The sequence below is a fragment of the Mastigoproctus giganteus genome, chromosome 2, assembly GCF_048544385.1.
Source record: "Mastigoproctus giganteus isolate SK-2022 chromosome 2, ASM4854438v1, whole genome shotgun sequence".
Classification (NCBI taxonomy): domain Eukaryota; kingdom Metazoa; phylum Arthropoda; class Arachnida; order Uropygi; family Thelyphonidae; genus Mastigoproctus; species Mastigoproctus giganteus.
Genome location: NC_143576.1, coordinates 19,397,164 through 19,422,622, shown reverse-complemented (window position 1 = coordinate 19,422,622; position 25,459 = coordinate 19,397,164). Strand labels below are relative to the sequence as shown.

The window sequence follows — 25,459 nt, the reverse complement described above, 5'->3', positions numbered from 1 at the left end:
ACCTAACACAGTGGTTTTCAACCTTTTAATAATATACCTATATAATAATTTTATTCTTTATATAGAGGTACTAAATAAAGTTCAATCAATTATAGATCACTACAAAATTAAAAAGATACGGTACAATGGATGTTGTACTACCCTTTACATTGTACCCTTTTATAATGAAATAAATACATAAATTTCAAAATAATAATAACTTTAAGTAACTTAAACCCAAATTACATGCAACCCAAGAAAGTGTGCCGCGGAATCCTGGTTGAAAACCACTGTATTAGTCCTGTACACTCGCCAACACAAACTAGTAGTATTCTGATCTAACTAACAACACCTCAATAGTACCAGCAAATATTCTTGCTCTATTTCTAATATTTCTATTACATAAGGAGTACCTAAAAAGAGTAGATGTGTATTTCTGTATAATTTCCTATATTGTTAAACAAAAATTATGCACTTTTATTTCAATTATATTTTATTTGTCATAATATAAAAAGTTAATTATTTCTATTTTATTTGTTAAACTTTTTTGTATATCAGGAACTGACAAATTGCTATGGTTGCTATTTTTTGGTTAAAACGTTGCACTCCCTATCTACTGTGCTGCTGACAAATTGAAGGTTCTAAAGAACTCTGAATCCTCATTTACATTACTGACAATATTCCCAGCTTGGCAGCTGATAATTAATTAAATCACTAGAAATTCCAATTAGTTTAAAACAAATGATGACTCCCAGCAGTCCATGAAATCCCCAGTACCTTGTTTTTTAGGCTGCTTCTATTTGAATGAGCAGCAGCCTGGAAAACAGGGTGTTGGGAATTTCATGGGACTGCTGTAAATCATCACGGAACAAGTAAATACATGAGCCGTGTTAGGTTACTAAGAATAAGAACAGGTGCATGTATACTTGCGTGTACACCAATGCTAGGAGTTTTAGTAAATAAATTTAACAAATTCGAAGTGCTGGTCAAAGCATCAAAGGCAGATATTGTTAGGATATCAGAGACGTAGTGTCACACATATAAAGAATGAAGAATTGGAATTTGGGGAGTACAATGTGTACAGAAAGGACAGGATAGGAAGGGAGGGAGGAGAGGTTATGTAGTTAGTTAAGAAACATACAATCTAAGCAAGTGCATCCAGTTAACATGGGTGGACAGTGCAACGTTTAGTCAACTTTGTGTGACATAAGCACTGGAAAAGCAAAATTGAGAGGAGTGTGTTATTGGCCTAATGACTCTGATGAGTACAATGAACAAGTATACAGAGAAATAGAGTGGGCAGTAAATCAGATTTTCTTATAATGGGGGGATTTTAACTACCCAAATATTGACATTGGTCGGTCACTTGCACACTAGTAAGGTTTTTGTGGATTTATTGGATGATTGTTTTCTACAACGGCATGTTCAAGAGGCAACCAGAGGGAGTAATACTCTTGATCTGATTATCAGTAGTGATTCTTCATGCATTAAAATTCTGCAGATAAAGGAACCACTAGGTGGCAGTGATCACATTGTGCTGATGTGGGATTTACTCAAAGATGTAACTACCATCAGGGGTAAAGGAAGGGTTTTTGCTTTCCTAAAGGTGACTATGGCGGTCTCAGATAGTTTTTAATTCTATACAGTGGGACCAACTGATGATTTTACCAACAGCAAATGCAAAATGGGAAGCATTCAAAGAATTAATCTTGGAAGCTACTAGGCTTTTCATACCAACTAAGAAATATTGTTCAAGGTTTATGCCTAAATGGATGTCAGATGAACTAATGAGACTTGTGGCAGAGAAGAAAAATGCACGGGATGCATATAAATTAACAGGTAACACAAAAGCCTAAGGCAGATATAAGCTGGTCTGTAATCAAGTCACAAAGAAGGTTAGGCAGGCAGAGGCAGATTACGAGAAATATTTGGCAAAGGATGCAAAGAAAATCAGCAAAAAGTTCTTTACTTATGGTAAACACTAGAAGGATGGGGGATGAATCAGATTGGTCTACTTGATATTGATGATTCAACTGCTCATGATCCTGCTAAGGTAGCTGACAATGGGTACTGTATTTTGCAGCTACATTCACACGTGAGGAGTTATTCGGGGAGGGGAATGCCAGGGGTGAATTAAACTCTGGCAAGGAGCTAAATGATTTTGTTATAACTGAGAGCAAAGTGGAGGAGGAATTGTTGAAGTTAAACATAAGAAAGGCACTGGGGTGGATGGGATCTATTCAGTTATATTAAAGGAGGCAGCAAAGGACATAAATAAACCCTTAGGAATGATTATGAAAGCTTCCTAAGACTCAGGAGTGGTCCCCATGGACTGGAGATGTGCAAATGTGTCTCCAAATCACAAAGGGGGATCAAAATGTGACACGAGTAATTACCTGTTAATTTTACTTCTGTTCCAGGGAAAATAATGTAATCACAGGTTAAAGAGGCAATGCAAGATCATCTAGACAAGACTGCAGTTATATTTCAGACACAGCATGGGCTTGTTAAGGGGAAGCCTTGTCTGACAAATTTGATTGGCTACTATGATGTGGTCACAAAAGAACTGGACGCAAAAAATAATTTTTATATCATATATACTTGGATTTAGGAAAAAGTGTTTGATACTGTTGCACATGGAAGACTACTGTACAAATTGGAGCAGTATGGCATTATGGGCAAATTGCTGCTATGGAGAAAGTGATGGTTGAAAGGGAGAATACAGAGAGTGGTAATCAATAGGCACTGCTCTTCATGGACTAATATTATTAGTGGAGTCCCCCCAGAGTTCAGGTTGAGTCAATTGTCGTTTTCTGTATTTATTAATGACATTTATGAAGGTATATCAGGCTTAATTTTCAAGTTTGCTGATGATACAAAGGTTGGCAGGGTAGTTGATGACACTAATGACAGTATGGTAATGCAGCAAGATCTAGAAAAGTTGAGCAGATGGGTTGAGAGGTGGCAGCTGAAGTTTAACATTGACAAATGTAAAGTACTGCATATGGGTAGCAGTAAACCCAAAGTAATGCATCAAATGTGTGGTACTACACCCAGGGTGGTAGAAAATGAAAAAGATCTGGGGATTGATTGTGCAGTCAGATATGGGGATTGATTGTGCAGTCAGTTTTCTGAGCAGTGCAGACAGTGCAATTGTAGCTCACAATGTCTTGTCAATGATATACAGGAATTTTTCTAGCACGGATAAGGAGGTGATTATCCCCCCTTGTATAAGGCAATGTTCAAACCACACCTTGAGTACTGTGTACTGTGTGACCTCGTTTTAAGACGGATGTAGAGTTGCTGGAACGAGTACAGAGAAGGGCAATGAGATTGGTAAATAGAACAAAGGATTGCTCTTGCAAAGAAAGGCTTAAATTCTACAAATTGCAGTGTCTGGTGAATAGGCACCTGCAATCTGATTGAAGTGTATAAGGCATTGAATGATTTGAACAAGCTCAATTAATCTTGGAAAGAGGAAGAATCCAATTCTGATGGGATTCTTCCTCTTTCCAAGATTACGAACTTGAGGGGACATAAACTCAAACTGAGGAGAGTACAGAATAGATGCGGAAATTTGCCTTTAGCTAGTGGTGGTTGATTACTGGAACAAACTTCCATTTGTTGTGGTAGAAGTTGACAGCTTAAATAAATTCAAGGCAGAACTAGACACATTTAGAGGGAACAGATGGGTGAAATAGGAAGGGTTGTTTTGTGTTTTGGCTGATGCTGTATAAGCTTCCTTTCTTACATCATATGGCTCTACTAAGGCTAAATTGTGCAAATTTTTAAAATAAAATCAATCAATTCTTTATATGCATATTATAACATCACACTTTCTAGTTTATTAGTACACAAGTATCCTGAAAATAATCCTGAAATTTAGGCAATATTCTCTCTCTCTCTCTCTCTCTCTCTCTCTCTCTCTCTCTCTCTCTCTCTCTCTCTCTCTCTCTCTCTCTCTCTCCCCCCTCCCCCCCCCCCCCCCTCTCTCTCTCTCTCTCTCTCTCTCTCTCTCTCTCTCTCTCTCTCAACACATTTTTATCAAATAATCGCAGAAGCTTCTATCTCCTCTGACATATACCATAAACATTTACAAATTTATAAGGATCTATTCATTCATAAAAATAACTCCACAAAAGTTTCATATTCTTGTATATGTGTGGGTTGGGGGTTGTTTCACAGCTATAGGAGCCTCAAATCAAGCTTTAACACATACATGAATTTAAAAAAAAAAATGCACATTCATGAAGTCCAAGAATTCTGTATATGTCAAGAGAAATTCTTCTCAAAAACATATTTCACCTTTCCGTAACAGTGTTGAAGCAAGCAAGATGAATACTGCCTAAAATCTGAAAAAGTACTCCACGTGGTGGTTTACTTCCAAGGAAAATTACAGCTAACTCTAGGAATTCTTTATTATATAAGCAGCCTGGAAAATAAGATGCAGGATATTTCAGAGACTGCTGGGAGTCATTGGGGTACAAGTAAACACATGGGTTGTGTTAGGGTAGCTAAGAAAAAGAACAGGTGCATGTATACTTGTGTGTACACCAATGATAGGAATTTGGTAAATAAATTTGATGAATTTGAGGTATTGCTCAAAGCATCAAAGGCGGATATTGTTGGGATATCAGAGACGTGGTGTCACACAGATATAAGTAATGCAGAACTGGAGTTTGGGGAGTACAACGTCTACAGAAAGGATAGACAGGATAGAAAGGGAGGAAGGGTTATGCTATTAGTTAAGAAACACATAAAATCCAAGGAAGTGAAGCCAGTCGACATCGCTGGACAGTGCAGTGTTGAGTCAGTTTGGTGTGACATAAGCATTGAGGAATCAAAATTGAGAGTAGGAGTGTGCTATAGGCCTAATGACTCTGATGAGTATAATAAGAAACTGTACAGGGAAATAGAGTGGGCCAGTAAATCAGAGTCTTATAATGGGGGATTTTAATTTCCCAGATATTGACTGGAATTTGTGGGTTGGTCACTCTCACACTAGCAAGGCTTTTGTGGATTTCTTGGATGATTGTTTTCTAAATCAGCATGTTCGGGAGGCAACTAGAGAGAGAGCAATACTCTTGATTTGATTATCAGTAGTGATCCTTCATGCATTAAGAAACTGCAGGTAGAGGAACCACTAGGTGGCAGTGATCACAGTGTGCTGAAGTGGGATTTACTCAAAGAGGTAACTACCATCAGGGGTAAAGGGAAGGGTTATTGCTTTCGTAAAGGTGACTATGATGGTCTGAGACAGAATTTAAATTCTATACAGTGGGACCAACTGATGATGTTACCAACAGCAAACTCAAAATGGGAAGCATTCAAAGAACTTATCTTGGATGCTACTAGGCTTTACATACCAACTAAGAAATATTGTTCAAGGTTCAGGCCTAAATGGATGTCAGATTAAATAAAGAGACATGGCAGAGAAGAAAAATGCATGGGATACATATAAATTAACATGTGACCCAGAGAACTATGATAGATATAAGTTGATCTGTAACCAAGTTACAAAGGAGGTTAGGCAGGCGGAGGCAGATTACGAGAAATCTTTGGCAAGGGATGCAAAGAAAAACAGCAAGGAGTTCTTTACTTATGTAAACTCTAGAAGGAAGGGGATGAATCAGATTGGTCCACTTGATATCAATGGTTCAACTGTTCAGGTAGCTAACAAACTAAATCAATATTTTTCATCTATATTCACACGAGTTATTCAGGAAGGGGAGGCGCCTCCGTAGCCAGGTGGAAAGGAGCAGCAGTGCGTAGCACACGCTTCTTGATTAGACCGGGGTTTGAGCCTGTGACCACCAAATATGGAGGATGCGGAAAGGTTAAGGAATGACCACCGCATATCCTGGAGCAATATGGCCTTAGTTGCTAATGCTCCTAAAAACCAAACAACAACAACAGAAAGGGGAATGCCATAGATGACACTGGCAGTGAACTAGATGATCTTGTAATATTTGAGAGTAAAGTAGAGGAGAAATTGTTGAAGATAAATACAAGAAAGGCACCTGGGTGGATGGGATCTATCCAGTTATATTAAAGGAGGCAGCAAAGGAAGTAAGCAAACCTTTAGCCATAATTATGAGAGCTTCCTTGGACTCAGGGGAAGTAACCATGGATGGAGATGTGCAAATGTAACCCCAATTCACAAAGGAGGATCAAAGGCTGACACAAGTAATTATAGACCTGTGAGTTTAACTTCTGTTCCAGGAAAATTAATGGAAGCACTGGTTAAAGAAGCACTGCAGGATCATCTTGACAAGAATTCAGTTATAGCTCAGACAGCATGGTTTTGTTAAAGGAAGGTCTTGCTCGACCAATCTGATTGGATACTATGATGTAGTCACAAAAGAATTGGATGCAGGGAATAACTTTGATATTATATATTTGGATCTTAGAAAGGCTTTTGATACTGTTGCACATGGAAGACTGCTGCACAAATTGGAGCAGTGTGGCATTGGTGGCAAATTGTTGCTATGGATAAAGGGATGGTTGAGTGGCAGAAGACAGAGTGGTAATTAATGGACACTGCTCATCATGGACTAATGTTATTAGTGGAGTCCCTCCCTCAGGGTTCAGTGTTGGGTCCATTGTTGTTTTCTGTATTTATAAATAATACTGATGATGATATATCAAGCTTAATGTCCAAGTTTGCAGACGATAGAAAGGCTGACAGGGTTGTTAAGGACGCTACTGACGCTATGCTGCTGCAACAGGATCTGGAAAGGTTGGCAGATGGGCTGAGAGGTGGCAAATGAAGTTTAACATTGACAAATGTAAAGTACTACATATGGGAAACAGCAACCCCAGAGCAACGTATCAAGTCTGTGGTACTACACTGACAGTGGTAGAAAATGGAAAGTACCTGGGGGTAATTGTGCAGGCAGATATGTAGTTCTCTGACAGTGCAGACAGGCTGCAAGAGTAGCTCATGGTGTCTTATCAATGATATACAGGAATTTTTCTAGCAGGGAAAGGGAGGTGATTATTCCCTTGTATAAGGCAATGGTCAGCTGCACCTTGAGTACTGTATACAGGTCTGGAGACCTCATTTCAAGAAGGATGTAGAGCTGCTGGAATGAATACAGAGAAGGGCAACAAGGTTAGTGAACAGAACGAAGGGTTACTCTTACGAAGAAAGGCTTAAGTTTTGCAGATTACAGTGTCTGGAGACTAGGCACCTGCGAGGTGATCTGATTGAGGTGTATAAGCCTTAAATGGTTTGAGCATGCTCAATGCTGATGGGATTCTTCCTCTTGCTCAGAATAATCGCCTGAGAGGACATAAATTAAAACTGAGGAAAGACACTTGTAGGATAGATGTGCGGAAGTTTGCCTTTAACTGGCATGTGGTTGATTGCTGAAACAAACTTCCATCTGCCATTGTAGAAGTTGATAGCTAAAACAGATTCAAGGCAGAACTAAACAAACATTTGGAGTGAGTGGATAGGTGAAATTAGAAGATTTGCATTTTTTTTTTGGCAGATGCTATATAAGCTTGCTTTCTTGCATTTTGTGGCTTTACTAATGCTATTAGGGAGGCTTTGCTCATTGTGTTAACAACTGATCATATCATATAGTAGAATTTGATGACAGTGAGTGAGTTTCTCTAAAATAATAGCACTGTGTGAATGAGGAGCTACTGACAGAGCAGCCGAGGCAAGAAAAGGAGGTGCCATTTACTGACGTCTGTTACTTCATAAACCTATTTTTTTTTTTATTTCTAAATGGTTTATAGCAAAAGAAACAGTTGTATGTTTTGCAAATAACATCTCACAACTAATTGCACTGGATAAAACCATTGCATAAAACTAAATTGACCCAATGTGAGCAGTAGTATAACTTTTCGTTATGCAAGTAATAAAGAATTCATCAACATTATGGCCTAATACTTCATCAGATGTAGACAAGTTGTCAAAAGAGTGAAGCAGTAAATGCATTTCAGTTAACATAGATTTAAACCTACATAATCATTAAACATAGTTTATAATATTCTTGTCAAAAATGATTAGTTGGGAAATCAACTGAACTATGTGACTGTGTAAGAGCAAAAATTCTTAAAACTGGCATATTAAACTAAATTTAGGACTTTGTGGCAAGAGCTCCAGTGACTTGGCTGAACAAGTATTTTGCAGTTATACCATTTTATAGTAGAAAGAAAAATCAAGGGCAGTGGGCCTAACAAACAGTTTGGAAAGGCACAGGCTGCAGCAGTGTGCACACTACTGCAGCCTGCGAGCAGTAGTGTGCACACAGCACACTAGTGGCATTAGAGAGAGAAATATATTAAATATTTGCATATATTTTCCCCTTAAGTAAAAATACTTGATGTCATGCCCATCAAAATTTATGAAGGTTCATTAAGTTACAGAATTTAATTTAAATATATTATTTCATCTCCTAATAGCCATTTTATCTCCTGGTATCACCACATAGCCTACCATTATTTTCATACACGTTTAACACTGTTAACAAAACTTGGAACTACACTACTTATGTCTGTAAACACATTCTTGCCTCAGAGTGCAAATACTTTCTACATATTTTATGCAACTTCATATTTTAAAATAAAGGAATATTTACTGTCACTGGGGAAAGGATAAAATTAGAACAAAATACAAAATCATAAACATGTAATTGGAAAATACTTCACAAATTAAAAACAGAAATAATTGATTATACAAAAATAAGAGCTAAGAGCTATATAACTCAAGAAGAAGAATCTAGAACACTCAGAACCACTATAATACTTAAAACTTAATATAAACAATTACAAATAAATTTTACAAAGGATAAAATTACTGTGTGTCTGTGTTTGTTGTGGAATCAGCAGGCTACCTTACAAATGTGTGATTGATCTCAATATTAAAAACCTAACTAATTCAGACTCATTAATTTGGAGTGCTTTTATAACATTTGCATTTGAGAACTAAGATCTTTTCTAAATTAAATGAAATGAAATTTAGAAAAGATCTTGGAATCATATCATTAAATGAAAATTTAATGATATGATTCCAAGCTTCTTCCAAATAGTTTCATAACTGCTTTGTAAACAAAGTATTATTCAAAAAAAAAATTAAGAGAAATGAAATCATTTAAGCATTTTTCCTGTTAGATTATTCCCAGCCCTATTTTTTAAAGCAAGTAACAATGTATACATTTGTTGGGAAGTCAAACTCAGATGATTTTTATATTGAAGAAACAAAGGGGTTTTTTTTTTGGAAATTCTGATAAGGAGAAAATACAGTGGCCAATACCAAAAATTATAACACAAAACTGCTATTTGCAACTGGGCACAAATAAAAATGAAGTAAAGCATGGTACAATAATAAATGATGTTCTTATTTATTTAGAGGTAAAATATGTTGCACAACGGTGAAGGAAAAGGAATTAATTTGGGTGATGCTAGAATGAAATGAAATTATGAAATATCAGCATTAAGGCAGAAAATCTATAGGTAATGGGAAATGAAAACAGAATAAACAGGTGAAGTAGGAAGTTAAGGAAATGAAAAAAACAGTAATGAAGAAAAAGCTAAATTACTCAAAGGCAAAAGCTGCCTTGATGTTCTCTTTAAATTTGCTAATTCAAATGAGAAATTTAAAGAATATTTCCTTTGTGTTCAACCTGGTAGAGGTAAAAAATGAATGGACTTGTCTCATGTTGAAGATGTGGCTATGGCTGTCGTGGATTTATCAAGTCAATCTCCATGTGATAGCACAAGTGTGCCAGCTGTTTCTCATGAAGTGGACATGCCATATTCCACTGTAAGGCTAGTAATGCATCAGGTGTTATGGTACTATCCTTACAAGATGCACATGCTACAGCAGCTAAAGCATGGTGATGCAGATATTTGTTTCACATACGCACTTCAGTTTCTGACGCAAATGACAGTGGATATCACTTGGCCATGGAACATCCTTTGGAATGATGAAGCCCACTTCTGGACAAGTGAATACATACAACTGTCAGATTTGAGCAACAGAAAACCCTAGAGTTATTCAAGAGGTCCCGTTGCATTCTCCAAAAGTGAGTGTGGTGTGGATTTATGGCCACATTCTTGATTGGGTCATATTTTTTTGAACAGGTAACACTCACTGCATCCCACACCGGTTCCGTCACTGTACAGCAATATTATGAAATGTTGGCAAATTTCGCAATACCAGAGCTGCAACAACATTGATGTTTTCAGGATACCATATTCATGCAAGATGGTGTGCCACCCCACATCCACCGTTGTGTCCACTTTACAGACGAACAGGTCATAAGCTGTTGTTTCCAGACATCTTGGCCACCCCAATCACCGGACCTCACCCCATGCGACTTCTGATTATGGGGTTTTTTGAAGAATCAGGTGTATCGGAAAGGATGTCAAACTCTGGCAGATCTGAAGGACAGCATTAAACGTCATGTGCTGGCTATTCTGGTTGACATATTACATTCTGCTGTAGAAAATGCTGTTCTTCGAATGGAAACTGTTGTTGACCAAAATAGAGGACCTATTTTGTAGCGCTGTTCAAGTGATTTGTATTGCCACAGCAGCGTATAGTGACAAATTTTGTAACTAATTTTTTTTTCCCCCCAATAAATGGCGAGTGCATTCTTTATTGTACCTGTTGTCCAAATTTTCAGTACGAGCCTTAGAACTTGCTTCAGAGCCCTCTACATAGGTGGAACAGAACCGGGAATGTCTGCCAGAGGAAAAAAGTTGACACTGGAGAGCAGCCACCATCTTTTAAGCCTACAACAGTTGCTACCATTAACACACTACCTACTGTGTCCAAGTAGATGATACTGATATAAACATTGGTACTAACAATATTAACAGTATGAGATATGAGGATTTACTTAACAAGTATAGGGCAATGTTAAGAAAAATCTGCAAGAATTTAATCCAAATTTGAAAAATTTGGATTAAATTTGAAACTGTGCTTAATTCTGGGCAAACAAGGTAGGCAGGAGCACAAGAGTAGAGCCTAGGCCTGTATCTGTTAACAGGAGAGTGTGTTTCTCCAGGGTCAGACACTTAAATAGAAGCATTGCAAGAATATTTGCTAAAGCTATTGTGACACAGCATTAGGTGAGTTGGAAAACTGCTAGCTTTGGAGGATACCCAGACTAACAGAATAATAGCAGCTGCAGGCACAGGCATTAAGTGATTTGTGAACTGCTTCTGTTAGAACATGCAGCAGCCATGAAAGCAGGGTGGTGGAGATTATAAGGCCTGTCCTTACGGAACAAGCCAATACATGAGCTATGTTAGGGTTAAGACTAAAAACAGGTGCACGTATACTTGCTTGTAAATAGCATAGCAAATAAATTTGATTAATTTAAAAGTAATGGACATCCTAGAGACATTGGAGTTATGGCATTACTCAGACATAAGGGATGCAGAATTTGAATGCAGGGAGAACAATGTCTACACAAAGTACAGGAGGAGGAGGAGGGAAAGAGTTATGCTCTTAATTAAGAAGTACCTAAAATCTAAGGCATTGCATGTAGTCAACAAGGGTGGCTAGTGCAATGTTGAGCCAGTTCTGTGAGACATAAGCACCGGGGGGGGGGGGGATATATATATAACAAACATCTATAGACAAACAGAATCACTGAGAGAGAGAGAGAGAGAGAGAGAGAGAGAGAGATCACAGTGTATCAAAGTAGAATTTACTAAAAGTAGCAACTACTGAAGTACATACTGCTTTTGGTTACTAGGCTTTTAATACCAACTAAAAGATACTGTTCAAGGTTCAGACCTAAGTTTAACAGTGACAAATGCAAAGTACTACATATGTGTTGCAGTAATTCAAGAATAAAATAATATGTAATACCAACTTTGGATGGGATCTATACAGTTATATTAAAGGAGGCAGCAAAGGAAGTAAGCAAACCCTTAGCCATAATTATGAGAGCTTCTTTGGACTCAGCAGAGGTACCCATAGACTGGAGATGTGCAAATGTGATCCCAATTTACAAAGGAGGATCAAAGACTGACACAAGTAATTATAGACCTGTGAGTTTCTTGGAACTTCTGTTCCAGGAAAATTAATGGAGGCACTGGTTAAAGCACTGCAGGATCATCTAGACAAGACTTCAGTTATAGTTCGGACACAGAATGGTTTTGTTACGGGGAAAGTCTTGCCTGACCAATTTGATTGGATACTATGATGCAGTCACAAAAGAACTGGATGCAGGGAATAACTTTGATATTATACATTTGGATCTTAGAAAGGCTTTTGATACTGTTGCACATGGAAGACTGCTGCACAAATTGGGGCAGTGTGACATTTGAGGCAAACTGCTGCTATGGATATAGGGATGGTTGAGGGGAAGCAGACAGAGTGGTAATCAATGGACACTGCTCATCATGGAATAATGTTATTAGTGGAGTCCCTCAGGGTTCAGTGTTGGGTCCATTATTGTTTTCTGTATTTATAAATGATATTGATGATGGTATATCAAGCTTAATGTCCAAGTTTGCAGACGATACAAAGGTTGGCAGGGTTGTTAAGGACACTACTGATGCTATGCTACTGCAACAGGATCTGGAAAAGTTGAGCAGATGGGCCGAGAGGTGGCAAATGAAGTTTAACATTGACAAATGTAAAGTACTACATATGGGAAACAGCAACCCCAGAGCAACGTATCAAGTCTGTGGTACTACACTGACAGTGGTAGAGAATGAAAAGGACCTGGGGGTAATTGTGCAGGCAGATATGAAGTTCTCTGAAATTGCAGATGGGCTGCAAGAGTAGCTCATGGTGTCTTGTCAATGATATACAGGAATTTTTCTAGCAAGGATAAGGAGGTGATTATTCCCTTGTACAAGGCAATGGTCAGGCCACACCTTGAGTACTGTATACAGGTCTAGAGGCCTCATTTCAAGAAGGATGTAGAGCTGCTCGAATGAGTACAGAGAAAGGGAACAAGATTAGTGAATGGAACAAAGGGTTGCTCTTACGAAGAAAGGCTTAAATTTTGCAAATTACAGTGTCTGGAGACTAGGCACCGGCGAGGTGATCTGATAGAGGTGTATAAAGCCTTGAATGGTTTGAGCATGCTCAATATCGATGGGATTCTTCCTCTTGCTCAGAATAATCACCTGAGAGGGCATAAATTCAGATTGAGGAAAGACAGATGTGGGATAGATGTGCGGAAATTTGACGTTAGCCAGCGGGTAGTTGGCTGGTGGAACAGACTTCCATCCCTTGTTGTGGAAGTTGATAGCCTAAATAAATTTAAGGCTCAGCTGGACAGGTATTTCGAACGAACGGAGGGGTGAAATGGAAGTGGGTTTTTTTTTTGGTTTTTTTTTGGCTAATGCTGCATAAGCTTGCTTTCTTGCATCATATGCCTCTTCTAATGCTAACTATGTGATAATACACTGAGGATCATGGAGAAAAAAAAAAACTTCAGGTAATTGTGCACACTGACAAAGTTTTCTGAGCAGTGCAGACAGTTGCCCAGCACCAAGTTTTGTCAACGATAAATAGGATTTTTGCCAGCAGCAATCAGGGGTGTGTAAGGCCACACCTTCAATACTATTTACAGGTCTGGGAGCCTCATTTTAGGAAGGATTTTGATCTGTTGGAACAGGTGTGGGGAAGGGCAATGAGATTTGGAACATGAATGGCACTCTTACCAGAAAAGGCTTCAATTCTGAAAACTGCAGTGTCTGGAAACCAGACATCTATGAAGAGATCCAACTAAGACGTTTCATGCTTTGAATGGATTGAGTAAGCTCAATATTAACGGGATCCCTCCTTTTGCTCACTCTACACGTGAGGAAACAAATTCAAATTGAGGAAGGTGTTTCAGGATAGATGTGTGGAAGTTTGCCATCAGCCAGCAGGTAGTTTGATTACTGGAAGAGGCTTCCATTTGGTGTTGTGGAAGTGGGTAATTTGAATCAATTTCAAGAGGAATATAGACAAATTACTGGAGTGGTCAGGCGGGTGATTTTAGAAGTATGTTTTCTTTTTTAGGCTGATGATGTATAAACTTGCTTGCTTGCTTTCTTGCATCATTTGCCACTACTATTGGGTGACTCCATGTCAAGTGGCCTAATTTTGAAGATGGTCCCTGCTTGACCATCTCCAATTTTGTTGAAACTTGGTTTAGATGTTTAAACAGGTTTCCAAAGAAGCTGTGCAAAAAATTCAGTTCAAAATATAGTATGCTTGAGGCACCAACGCCTCTTTTGTGGAGGTCACTTGTGTTACGCAGAGCAAATCACAAAAAATTTTCAAAGTTTTAAGTGTTACTGTTGCACAACATTGAGAAGTAGTGCTCTGGAACGGTATACCTAGTTAACTTTTAGCAGAGAATGCAAAAGGTTTGGTGTCCAGGATCAAGAACCTTCATATTTTTTACAATGCGGTCTGAAACTGGCACCAAAAATTTGTCGTGACAAATTTAAGCAAGACTTTGGAAAGTCATAACTTTGAAATAAAAAACACCTTTGGTACCTTTTTCTTTGGGCATTCCATTTAACATCTGCATGAATTCAGCCTAACTAAATATGAGCTCTTATACTTTGCTGGCTGAGATATTTTCCTTCAAAGATAGACTCAAAATTTGACCTATCTTTAGGTGCAAATATCTTAATGTGGGAAACCTTCAATTCTCTCGTTAAGCAACAAGTATAATGGTTTTTCAGTTTTGTGTCTTGCTACTTAAGGCCTAAAAAATGGCCTTAAACATTTTATATTTTACAACTTATTTGCATATTATATGATGGTGAAGTTTTACATCTCAATAAGGAAAGAACTATTGCATTTAGAAGAGTGAAATTTTCTGCAATTACTCTGCCCTTTGGTTTAAGGAGAAAGGATGTATTGCTAATGAACAAAAAGATCTGTATTTTTTACAATAGGGGTGCAAATGGCAAGACAAGAAATTGCATGGGTTTCTTTAGTGCAAGTTCCCAAGTGGTCTTTATTCAGGATTCCAAACATAAAAATGATGTTCTATTGGTTTCTAAGCTTGAGAAAGTTATAACTGCACAAAATTTATTTAAAACACAATACAATTTGAAATAAGCAAGTGAGTATGAAGATACTGAATCACTGCTTCGTAATGGATTGGAATTTTTCATTGATGGTTGATATTACTACTTCACAGGAAAGCTATACTGACATCCCATTGTTGTTGTTTTTGGAGCTGGAAATTTGGCAATAATTTGTTGTTCAGGAATCCAGCAGACATCTTGTCTAGCAGGCCAGTAAAATGAGCGAGCTGCTCCATGAGGATGCATGAAATTTACTGATACATCATGTTCTTCAAATGGAATTTCACAAATATTTCCAATCCACCAATTATTGTCATAAATACAGGCAATGTATTGGCCAGGTTGTAAATTAACAATTGGCACATATTGAATATTGGTTTCACTAGTCTGATCTACATGAGCTACAAATGATGGTGGTGTGTCATTTGATACTCTGCAAACACGAATCTGTCTTGCATCAATAGGAATGAAGTGATGATTTTCTCTTGTTCCAGCAATAGGATGACCGTCTATGAATCTTTTCTCTTGAAATAGCCTTACTTGCTCAATTTCCTCTTTAGAAACAAAACAGAATTTTATTCCAGTCATTCTTTCTGAGACACTAAACTCTTCCATTGTTTTCTTTATGGACCAACTAACTGGAGCTAGTGTTAATATTTGAAGTATTTCTGAATGAAAGTTGATGGCATCAAGTCATTCTGAATGACTTGATACCATCAACTTTTCTTTCAATTATTTCAGCAGCTCATTATAATCTAAGCAATTTCCACACTGATGACTCACACTTGGCTCCATGATGTCATTTGGATCCAAGCCACCAATAGATGCAATTTTACTGGCAATTACATCTTGTACTTGACTTGCCTTCCTTTTGGCATAGCCTTGTGAGTCTCTTAGCCATTTGCTGAAATTTCAGAGGAGAAATACAAATAGCCATCAAACTTGTGTTCAAGATTTCAGTCACATGCATTTTGTCATCATGGTCTGATCCAGATGATTTTGATGCTCCTGTTGTTGCTTTTCAGCATGATGGGCACAGCTTCTGGCCTGGTTTTACTTCTACCTTTGTTAGGTTTTATGTCTACCTTTGCAGTCTTTCAGGTAGTCTGCCATTGACAAATCAATTGGTTGTAAACTTTTTTTCACCATATGATATTTCTTCTGGAAAGGATTGCAACATGAACGCTGCAAAAATTTAAATTGTAGACAAATTGTGTTTTCTTCACCCAGTGTTAATCCACAACATCGACCTATCAGCTGTTGTTCTTCAAATTCTTTAAATAATTTTTACCCGGTTTTGCGTGTATAGGATAGAACATGACATTTAGAATTATCCATATGACTGATGGTGCATGAGTCCAGCTTATCTCCAGCAAAATATTCTGACTCCATGGCTTTCATCGCTGACTAATAAGTAGACGTTTCTGCTGTTCCGCTGTCTGCAAACTTCAACATTAAGGCCTGATATACCTTCATCAATATTATTGATAAATATAGAAAACAACAATGAAGGCATGGTGCTACAGGTTTTGGTGCTCCTACGAAGAAATGTATTTGGCGCCCCTGAGATACTTTTATTAAATATCTCTCTATACATTAAAAACGTTTCCTCCTAGTGATATTTATTCAAGCCAATGGGAGAAGAGGGCGAGGCAAATCACTACAAATGCAATTAATTATTGACAACCTCCATAACGTTCATCACCTCGTGCATATGCATCATTTGATGTAACATTGTAACGCTTTTTGTACATTAATGAATACTGTATATTTTATTGTATATTAATATTTGTAAATAGTCTGTATATATTTCAGTTAAATATTTTAATCCTTCTGTTTCGGATGCAACAATATTCCTCATGCATTATGGAACCCGAATCAAAAAAGCCTTTTTCTAAGTGACCTATGTAAAGACAGGTAAATAATTACATAGTGATATTTATTCGAATTTGAGAATGCCAGGCACTACAAATGCACAGGTAAATGATTACATAGGTCATTTCCTGATTAGATATTGATCATAGTGGCATAGTTATTTTTGCCTGGCAGCACTGGGGTCTCCCCCAACTCCGCGTTTTTACTCTGGGTAGAATACAATACTCTGCATAAGGCTGGGGTGTGTGTGTGTTATGTGAAGTATTAGTATGGGTTGTGTTGTTCCTCTGGCTGCTTAGGCTGGGGGCATGTGGAGAGCCATCAACCCCCAGTTTCCACCAGGGCATCAGGGAAGCAGGCCAGGACACATTAGGAGAGAAGAAAGCTCTGGCGGGGCGAACCCTGGATATCTCCTTGGCATCCAAGGAGATCCCAAAAAGAAAAAAAATTTTTTATTGGAAAGGTGATAATGGTGAGATAGGAAGAGGGTGGGATAAAAGTGGTAGAGAACTGAGGGGGCAGTAGTTGAGGCACCTGCCTAATTTGAAAGGGGAGACAGTAAGGGGACCCCTGGTACAGGATGCCAATCATGGTCCAGAGGGTGGGAGTTGAAAGTGGGTGGTGGGATGAGCCACCTGGCAAAAGGTGGTTAGGCCACCAGGGGTGGGGGAAGGAGATAACCACCCCAGGTGGTAGGAATAAAAGAACATAGGGAAAGAGATTCCTGTGGTGGAGCGTGTGCTTTTTGCAGCTCTGTTCCACACTGTCCTGGGGGTTACCCAAATGTCCAGTGTTAGAATCCCACACCACGCCAGCTAGAAAAAGCTATAGCATGGCATCAGCTTAGATAATCATGAGGCCCCTGAGGGTCTGCATAGCCATCAGTCTGTCCGGTCAAGAGGCTAAGATAGAACATGCAATTATTAACAACTCATTCATTCAACATTTACACAATTTCACTTTTTATAGTTTTTTCTTACACCCTTTCTATTTTCTTTTATATATTACATTAGATATCAATCGGTGCGTTTTGACAGGCGTGACTTTTACGAAGAAAAGATTTGACTTACTCTGTCATAACTCTACATATCATATGTAGAAAAGTGTGCGCAGGGGTTGGCAAGTAAAGCGAGCATGGGGCGGAGCCCCCTACTTCTTTTAATAAAAATTTTGAATTTCGACATACCCAGATGTTGGTGCCTCTATGCCCTGCTTACGATGTTCTGCTGGTCCTGAAACAATGGAAGTTTGTTGCAACCCATGGACTAATAACATTAGTGCACATAGAGCAATCTCTGATTACCAACCTCTGTCTTCTCCCATTCAACCATCCTTTTATCTATTGTAGCAACTTGTCCTTAATGCCATACTGCTTCAATTTGTACAGTAGTCTTCCTTATGCAACAGTATCAAAAGCTTTCCTGAAATCCAAGTATATGATATCAAAATTATCTTTTGCATCCAGTTCCTTTGTGACCACATCAAACTAGTCAGACATTTCCCCTTAACAAACCCCATGCAGTGTCAGAATTATTACTGCAGTATTGTCTAAATGATCGTGCACTGCTTCTTTAACATGAGTCATTATTTTCCCCAGTACAGAAGTTAAACTAACAGGTCTGTAATTTACTCGTGTCACCCTTTGATCCCCCTTTTTAAATTGGAGATACAATTGCACATCTCTCAAAATTATCAATAAGGGTTTGGCTTACTTCCTTTGCTGCCTTCTTTAATATAACTGGATAGATCCTATACATCCCAGGGCACTTTCTTATGTATAACTTCAACAATTTCTCCTCCACTTTTCTTTAAGTTATTACAAAATCATTTAGCTCCCTATTAAAGTTTAATAAGCTTCTGTCCTCCACTTCCCCACAGGATTTCTCATGTATGAATGTAGATGCAAAATACTCATTCACTTTGTCAGCTATCTGAGCAGGATCATCAACAGTTGAACCATCAATATCAAGTGAACCAATCTGATTCATCCTCTTCCTTTTAGAGTTTACATAAGTAAAGAAGTCTTTGCTGTTGCTGAAGTGAGGTTTAATGACACAAGGGCTACTATGGCCAAATTGCATCTATTACTTTGGTCTAGAGGTGACTATATAAATTACGGGAAATAGGTCTAGAAGTGACTGTAAAAGTTGATAATTTTCAGATAAGTAAAAAAGTTCTGAGAAATTGCTATCATATGGGTTAGTTTTTTTTTTTTTTTTTTTTTTTTATGAAAACCCCAAACACGAGAGGTATTGGAACCTATAGTACTTAATACTGTGCATGGGTTGGAGAACAAGAAGATGAAAGAAGATATTTGTTGACATTAGACTTGAACTTCCGTAGACTGTAATTTTCAGGAAATACATATGAAGGAAGATTGTTCCAGAAAACGGCAGTTGAATGAATAAATGAGGAAGATGAAAAGTTGGTTCTGTGAATTTGAAGTTGGAAGTAGTTGCAGAGGTTTTTGCAAGTTAAGCAGTGATTTGAAACATGCAGTTCTAGCTGAATGGTAATGTGCACACTAAATTAGAATATGCTTAATGGTAAGTAGAGAGCTACAGTGTAAGCAAAGTGGAGGATCTTCTCCTAGCAATAAAAAGAGGTGTGTTAAATGTGTATGGCCAATTGTGCTATTGCAAGCATGACCTCTTCATGCCTGTTTAATCTGAAACTGGATCTCCACAACTGTGGATTGTTTTATCAAGACAAGAAACAAGAAGCTTGTTTCTTGTCTGGGTATGCCACATTTCAGACCACATCTCAGTACATTCCGCCGTATGATTGGTTTGAAATCAGAATAAGGAACTGGAATGGAATCAAAGCAAGCAGGTTGCTTTGCTGCTTCGTCTGCACACTCGTTTCCTGGAATTCCGACACGGCTGGGTATCCGGCAAAATTTGACAGTCATCTTGTTTCACACAAATCAGATCACATAACTGTGATCTGATTTGTGTGAGAAGTGGATAGGAATTTTGTGATTTATTCTGTAAGGCACTCACTGTGCTTAAAGAGTCTACATATACTATGACTTGGGTATTTAAAAGTTTATTAAGGAGATTCAAAGCCATTTTGACTGCAGAGTTCAGATGTAAAAACACTGCATTCAATTGGCAACTGGCCAGAGAGAGTGGATGTAGGAAGGATCACTGCAGCTCATATGGATATATCAATTTTTGAGCCATCCATATATACATGAAGACTGAGCATCTGCAGCTTGAGATATATTTATTTTCATTGGGTTTATTTCTATATAAGTTTTGCCAATGAGGTTCAAAGAGATGGGATGGTTTTTCTTTGCATGAATACAATTTATATACAGGGTGTTTCAGTTAAACGTTTCAGAACTTCTAAGAGGGGTAGGGTACATCCTGACAACTCGAAATCATATAGCAATGTGGGGTCGGAAATGCTTTCCTGAAGCGGTGTTGTACACAGAAGCACCATAAAGAAAAGAGACCGTAAGTGAGAAATCGTTTTAATAATACATGAAAAGAAGCAAAAGGTACATGGATTACCGTAGGTACATGGATTATCAAGTAGATAGGTCTAACCGGACCTATCTACTTGATCTTTCTGCAGCAAGTATTGCCACAACTTTTGAGAGATGAACAGATTTCTGCATCGACACAACAGACAATGTGGTTCCAACACGATGGAGCCCCTGCCCATTATAGCGGAGATGTTCGTAACTACCTGGATGTCACATTTGGTCAACAGTGGATCGGACGTGGTGGTCCCGTGCGTTGGCCTGCTCGGTCACCCGACCTATCATATCTTGATTTTTATTTCTGGGATCATATGAAATCGCTAGTTTATGACACCCCTGTTGACAATGCTGAGGAGCTGGTTGCAAGAATCGCAGTAGCTGCCGAAGAAATTCGAAATTCGCCTGGAGTATTCCAGAATGTTCGGATGTCCATGCGTCGGAGATGTGAGTCGTGCATTGTAGCCCGTGGAAGAAACTTCACTTACTTTAATCCATGTACCTTTTGCTTCTTTTCATGTATTATTAAAACGATTTCTCACTTACGGTCTCTTTTCTTTATGGTGCTTCTGTGTACAACACCGCTTCAGGAAAGCATTTCCGACCCCACATTGCTATATGATTTCGAGTTGTCAGGATGTACCCTACCCCTCTTAGAAGTTCTGAAACGTTTAACTGAAACACCCTGTATATATATAAATTCCTAATTTTACTCTTATTTTTACTCTGAAATATGTGAGCTATCTAGAGAATAAACTGAAATTTATTTATTTCAGTGAAATTATAAGGTTTCTGAAATCTGGAGTTTAAAAGCTGAAACAGTTTTGATTACAAAGATCAGAACAAATAATTCAGCTCTTATGAAAACGTAGTATAATCTGTCATGGTATTCATTTTGCAGTAATTTTATTCCAAATGCAGACAATTCTATTGATTTATACAGTGTAACTTTCCACTCCTTTTTAATTCATTTTAATTTATTTCACATCTTTATTGATGCATGTACATTGAAACTTCCCTTTAACGGACAGCCAGGGGGAACGAGAATTTGTCCGTTAGAGAAAAGTGTCCGCTAACAAGAAGTCTGAGGGAGAAAAAAAAAAAGAAAGAAAAATTGTTAAACGCTTAATGTAAAATTAAATTAAAATATATACAGATTTTGAACAATATTTTTGTAAATAATATACAATTACATACACAAGAGATAAAGAAAAATCGTCAAACATTTAATTTAAAATTAAATTATATACAGATTTTGCACAATATTTTTGTAAATAATATACATACAATTGTGCTATGCATATTATGACTGTATCTTAAGAAAAATACATACAGTAATCACTTATTTTCTTCTGCACCTTCTTCCGGCTGATAATTTTGTTTTCAACATTTGTTTGGAGTGAAGAAACCATCGAAAGTCCTTCAGTATCTTCTTCAGCAGCGAAAAACATTTTTAAACGATTGATTTGTATGAGCGCTTCTTCCATTTTCATCAGTGGTTCGTCGTTAATATGTTCTTCGACAGAATGACCTCCTTCCATTTCTTCATCCTCATGAGGAACTTCTTGAACAATATCGATGATAATGTCATTGATATCTAGAGCACCATCTTCTGTAGTGAGGTTCGAGTCAATATCTTTGTAGCCAGGGTCACTTGTAGCTGGAGTATTGTACATTATCAGTAGATGTTGAAGTTCTTGTTCTTCTTGTTGCTCCACATTGCTGTTCACAACTTCAATTTTTGCATTTGAGAAGCCAGACTTTACAAAACAGTTCACGACAGTTTGTTTTCTAATTGCGTTTACTGAAGAGGAAATCCATTGAATCGCATCTAGGATGCTGATTTTCTTTGCAAGGTCACTCGCACATGTTACATCGTTCATGTTTGCAATGAGATGTCTTAAAACATGTTTTCTGTAGTGAAGTTTAAAATTTTTTATTATCCCTTGATTCAAGGGCTGACACTCTGCAGTTGTGTTTGGTGGCAGAAAAACGATTTGAATGTTGAACAATTCAATGTGCGGGTGAGATGCAGCATTATCCATGAAAAGAATAATTTTTCTGTTTTGACGAATCATGTTTTGGTTAAAGTGACTTCTCCATTTGCTCATGATATCTCGTGTCATCCACGCTTTTTTATTAGACTTCCAGTCAACATTCTAAAGATTCAACTTTATGCTCTTGAAACAACGAGGATTTTGTGGATTTCCTATAACAAGAGGTTGTTCAAAGTCTCCCAGCATATTTGTACAAATAGTACAGTCAAGCATTCCTTAGAAATTTTTCCGCCCTGGCACTTTTCGTTTTTTAGACTCATTGTTTTTTCAGGAAGTGCTTTAAAAAACAACCCTGTTTCATCACAGTTGTAAACCTTAGCTTCAAAATCACGACATAAATCTTCCAATTTGACGGTCCACTCTGTTACAACCCCAGTATCAACAGCTCCACCTTCACCACTTACAGTTTTCCAAGAAATTTTATGCCGAGTTTTGAACTTGTCTAGCCATCCCACAGAAGCTTTGAACTCATTTACTCCCATAGATTTCGCAACCTCCAAAGCCTTTTCCCTAATAATAGGCCCGTTAATGGGAATTTTTTTAGCACGTGCGCGACAAAACCACTCATACGCAACATTGTCAATTTGAAGTCCAACAGTTTTCGGGAATGATTTTTGAACCTGATCATTTCCGTGTTGTCAAAATTGTTTGAGCAGTTCATTTTTTTTCTTTAGGATGTCACTTACCTGCGTCTTCCCGATTTTGAATTTTGCAGCGAGACTGCGAACACTATTTTTTTGCCGATCATACGCATTAATGAGTTCGACTTTATCTTTTAAAGTTAAATGTTTACGAGAAGACATTGTGCACTTCACACGACACTGAACAAAACTGAAAACTGAAACTCAAAAGACGAAAGGCCGACCAAATTCACCCCCCTGCACACACCGAATTCATCAGAAGTTTTACACGTGCCTTAAAATTCTTGAAAAAGGGTTTAGAACCGCGATGTAAACCCTGATAAAATTCAGAGAATCGGAAATAGAAAATAAACACACGATTGAGGCAATACGTGGAAGAAAAGTTCCTAGAAAAAGGGCTGTGAGCTCGCCCGCTGTCCGTTATGGGGAGATCAAATTAAGTGCTAATCTAAACAAAACAGTGCAGATTGTCTGTCCGCGTCCGTTACAGAGCATGTCTGCTAGACAGAAGCTGAAAACACGTTAATACCAATAGAGGAGAGTTGGGGAATTTGAAAATGTCTATTGTAGAGAGATGTCCATTAGAGAGAGGTGTCTGTTAGGAGAAGTTTCACTGTATTTGCAAAAAACAAAAACACCAGGTTCTCATTAAGATCAATTATTAAGTTTATACTGTAATATTTTATTTTCAGAGGAGAGAGAGAGTATCATTTCAGAGATTTAAAAAAAAAAAAAAAAAAGGACAAAATTCACAAATGGCCTTCCTAACAGAATCTAGACAAGAGCTTCAATCTTCACCTGTATTATAAAAATATTAATGCTCACTGACAGGCTACTCAAACATTATCATGCTGATATTTCTTCATTGGTATATGATAAATTTCATCAAGAACAACAAATCCAAGCAAACTCTTATATCAAGGATATAAAAGACTTTTGAGGAGACATGATTGAAATGTTTAAGGCTTTAAATAGATTGAATAAACTTGATAATGACAGTATTCTTTCTCTTTTTTGGACAATGCTCATAATGGTTCTGTCATCTATTAATTAAACAAAACGTATGGCTGCAAGATAGATGTGCAAAATTTTTATTTCAGCCAGAGTAGTTGACTGTTGGAAAAAACTACCATCTAGTGTTGGGGAAATGGGTAATCTGAATAAATTTAAGAAAGAATTAGGCATATCATTATAGGAGATGGATTAGTAGTAGTACTACTACTAATCCATCCACTGTAATAGATAGTTTAGTAACAGATTAGTAGTAGTAGTACTACTAATAATAATATTGTTTGCCGGTCTCAGGCCAAGAGAAATAGAGGTTTTCCACATGAGCTATTCCAAGTTTTACAGCCCAATGTGCAAACCAGCCTGTGAATACGCATTGTACAAAATGGCTAAAGATGCTAATCTGCTTTATAAATAATTCTGAATATTGTTTGTCACGGGTTTTTGCCGATTTTGTATATAATTCTCATTTCTATCGTTCTAATACCAAGTAAACTGTTCGCATTGGTAGGTTAAATTACCTGAACCTTACAGCCATCACTTACCTGGCTAGAAAACGTACTCTGACACACGTCTTATGAATTGGTAAAAAACAAACTTCGAATATAATGAAACTAAGACGAAGCAAATCCAAGTACAGTAGTGCAATATACGTTAATCAGCTGTCTTTGCTGAAAACTGAAAAATAAACTTTCTCACAGCAAAACACTGGTTGTAATCTTCACAGAATTTCAATATTGCATATGCTGAATAAATCCGAATTATAGGATGTAACACAATTAGGCATCACAGCCGCTCTCCTCTACCGTTTTAATGTTAATTGGAAAGTGATATCTCTCTATAAACAACGTAGTCAACTCGAAATGTTTACCTACTATTAACTGATACAGCACCTTATACCACTCCCACCACTTTTCTTTTCTTTTTTTTTATTCTGGAAATGTTCTAATATAAAATAAATCATACCTACTACGATGACATCAAATGTTCGCGATAACTTAATGTTATATACCAGGTACAAATAAACAAAATTAATGAAGTCCTACACATATTGAAAGCCTAACAACACAAACAACCAACAAGCAGCAGCGGCCATTTTCGTTTTCATTACAACGAAGTTAAAATTTTATAGTAATAATTATGATGTGCTAAAAAGCAAATAGTTTCGCCACCTATAACAGTAACAAAATATATAATACTAATACGATATTTTTTAATTTCCTTAAATTAAAAAAAAAAAAAACGGAAAATTTTTTTTTTTTTTTTTTGGATGATGGAGCCAAGTCGCTCGCTCACATACCCATAGAATGTCTGAAATTGCCTGCATTCTTCAGTCGGTTTGCCTGTTTACAGGGAAAAAAAATTTCAGTTTCGGAATTAAAAAAAAAAAAAAA

General features: G+C 37.5%; 1 protein-coding gene across 4 annotated transcripts in view; it reads right to left on the bottom strand.

The window, feature by feature from the left end:
* The window catches only part of fmt (phosphatase 6 regulatory subunit 1-like protein fmt), a 477,658-nt gene extending 452,494 nt beyond the window's left edge, over positions 1-25,164 (bottom strand). For 3 of the 4 annotated variants that reach the window (XM_090388378.1, XM_090388363.1, XM_090388382.1), the window contains exon 1: positions 24,611-25,164. The gene's annotated coding sequence lies outside the window, so the exon portion shown is untranslated. The remainder of the gene's footprint in view (positions 1-24,610) is intronic. The other variant, XM_090388370.1, reaches the window with a different exon arrangement.
* Positions 25,165-25,459: the final 295 nt, after the last annotated feature.